This window comes from Condylura cristata, unplaced genomic scaffold (assembly GCF_000260355.1).
Source record: "Condylura cristata isolate star-nosed mole 26May11 unplaced genomic scaffold, ConCri1.0 scaffold00001, whole genome shotgun sequence".
NCBI classification, from domain to species: domain Eukaryota; kingdom Metazoa; phylum Chordata; class Mammalia; order Eulipotyphla; family Talpidae; genus Condylura; species Condylura cristata.
In genome coordinates, this window is record NW_004567102.1 from 35,964,754 (window position 1) to 35,968,055 (window position 3,302).

The window sequence follows — 3,302 nt, forward strand, 5'->3', positions numbered from 1 at the left end:
AGATCTGCCTGTTCTGCTCCCCCCACTCTGTCTCTGGTGAAGCCTCTCACCACCCCTGACCCTCTGGCCTGTACCCCAGCTCTGTATGCACAAATAAATAAATCTTTAAAAAAAAAAAAAAGTCTTTTTTAAAAGTCACATTTTCTTCCTTTCTTTTCTACATTTTCTAAATGTTCTGCAACTAATGTATATTAATGCCATAATGGGGGGAAGCCTAGAATTCATATGGGGAAAATCCACAATGCAACATCATCCTTTCCTTAGACACAAAAATCTAGTTGAAAGAGACTATGGAACCCATTCCTCCAATCATTCAGTAATCAACAGTGTTTGCAACATCTCTCACATCTCATTTTCATGTAAATAAAAGGCTATGTGTTAAAATGTAAACTGTCTGCTTAGCAAAGTGACTCCTAAGAGAATGAAAAGGGCAGCTAGAGAGTAGTGGAAATCTTTTCACAACACATATCTGTTAAAGTATCCAAATTTTATCTTAAAAAAAATCTTGGAGGCTTCCTTGGTGGCACAAGGGGTTAAACACAGCCCTATGAAGCAATGTGCAACCACAGAAGCATGAGTTCAATCCCTGGCCAAGGAGCTGATCCACATGGCACAATAGACCTCTCCTGTCTTACCCTCCGCTCCCTTCAGCAGTGTATTTCAGTAGATCTGCCGTTCTGCTCCCCAGTCTGTCCCTGGTAAATCCTCTCACGTGCTGCACCTCTGCCTGTAACCCAGTTCTTGTATTCATAAATGAATAAAACTTAAAAAAAACTCTTACATTTCAAAAAGAAAGCAAACCACCCGATTTAAAAAAATAAGCAAGAGCTCTAAACAGACACCTCACCACAGAAGATACATTTATGGCAAATAAATATATGAAAAGATTCTCAAGTCATATGTCACAAGAGGGTTGCAAATAAAAATAGTAAGATACTACGAAATACCTAACACTGACACAGAAGGCTGATGAGGAATTGGAACAACAGAAACTTCTATTCATTTTTAGTGGAAATGCAAAATTCTACATCCAACTGAAAAACATTTTGGCAGTTTTTACAAACCTAGCATACCTTTTTTATATGATTTAACAGACACACACATTCAGCCCTGGACATAGATTTTTACAGCAACTGTATTCACAACTGCCCTAATTTAGAAGTATCTAAGAGGTCCTTCAACAGGTGAATGGATAAATAAACTTTGAAAACCACATAATTGAATAGTAGTCAGTGCTATAAAAAAAAAAAACAAGTTATTGAACCATGAAAAGACATGGAGGAATATTAAATGCATATTGCTAAGAAAAAGGAACCAATATGAAAAAATTACATGCTGTATTATTTCAGCTATATGACCTTAGGGAAAGGTAAAATTATGGAGACAGTAAAAAACTAGTGGTTGCCAGGGGTTAAGTGGGAGAGAGGATGAGAAGGAAGGATAAATAGGTTGACCACAGGCAATTTTTAGGGCAGTGGAATTATTCTGAATGATACTGTAATGGTGGATACATGCCATTATATGTTTGTCAAAATCTATAGAAGTTATATACATAGAGTGAGCCCTATTATAAACTATGGACTTTAGTCAATAATAATATATCAACATTGGTTTGTCAGTTGTAACAAATATATGAACTAAGTACAATGTTAATAAATAGGGGAAGCTGTGGAGACATCTGGAATATGTATATGGAAACTGTACTTTCTACTGATTTTTAAAAAGATTTACTTATTTTTGCATACAAGAACTGGGGGGTAGGCCAGAGGTGTGGGAAGTAAGAGGATTCACAAGAGACAAGAGTGGGGAGCAGAACAGACAGATCTACTGAAATACACTGCTGAGGGGAACAGTTGGCAAGATAGGAGAGGCCTGCTGTGCCATGTGGGTGCTCCCTGGCCCACTTGGGATTGAACTATTGCTGTAGTAGCTGGCAATAGCTTGATAGCACTGTGTCTGTTAAGATTAACCCCTGCACCACCAGGGAGGCCTTGTACTTTCTGCTGATAAGTTTAAAAATGCTCAAAAAGTAAAACATACTCATGTTCTAAATATGTTTGAAACACTAGACATTCATTCTGTTGCTTTTTTTTTTTTTTAAAGATTTATTTATTTGTACATACAGAACTGTGGTACAGGCCAGAGGCTCAGGGGCGGTGAGAGGCTTCACCAGAGACAGAGTGGGGAGCAGAACAGGCAGATCAACGAAGTACACTGCTGAGGGGAGCAGCGGGCGGGTCAGGAGAGGTCTGCCACGCCATGTGGTCACCTCCGGGGCAGGCGGGAATCAAACTCATGCGGAAGTGGCTTTAGGTTCTCAGTGCAGTGCTTTAGCCTGCTGCGCCACCAGGGAGGGCCCATTCTGTTGCTTTTGGTTGTTGTTTTTTTTTTAATAGAAATTTGTAACATTTTGACTTTTATACTGGAAGGTGATGGATTAAATTACAAGCTACTAGAGGATTTTTACAGATAACTACAAAATGGAAAGGGATACATAATCATAAACTATAGTTTCATTTAGGTGTTCCCATTCTACTCCTCTTAGAGTCCCAGAATACAAGCAATCTTTAGTTATTCCAATTTTCAAGAATGAATGACACATAAACCATATTACCACAAAGAAAAAATGAGTGATAACTCTTCTACTGCACATGTTCATCAAGTAGCTGAAAGCTCTTTCCAAGCATAACCTAATCAAAGTCATGTTAAGGTAGCAGCTTAATCTGCAACACCATTCATCCTAGCCTTACAACCACTAGTTGGACTAGCATTGTATACTAGACCATACCTAAAGAAAAACCAAAGATAGAGTCAGTGTGGAAGTGAGGAAGGAGTTAGAACTGGGGCTATGAGAAGTCATGCCAAACTAAAATTATCAGGAAGCAAAAACCATAAATAAGCCTAAGAGGAATCCATTCACTAGATTCATCTTTCCACAACTATATTTTAAGCATCAATTATGTGCCAGGAATTGAATAAAACAGAAATGTCCATTGCCTTCTTGGCATCCTAGCTAAGTAAGAAAAACAGGGAACAAATAAGTAAACAGAATATTTATAAAATGTGATAAATGCAAAAAAATAGTTAAAATAGTATAGTATTAACAGAATAAAAGAAAGACCTAGTGAGGTTGGTCACAGAAGGTCTTTTATGAGGAGGTGATATTTAAACCAAGACTTGAAGAATTAAGCCAAGGAAAGTGAGGTCTTCAGAATTACATTCCAAGGAGAATGAGTAGCAAGTCTGAAAACCCTGAGATGAGAAAGAACTTGGTCTATCTTGAAAGGAAGCTAGTGTGACTC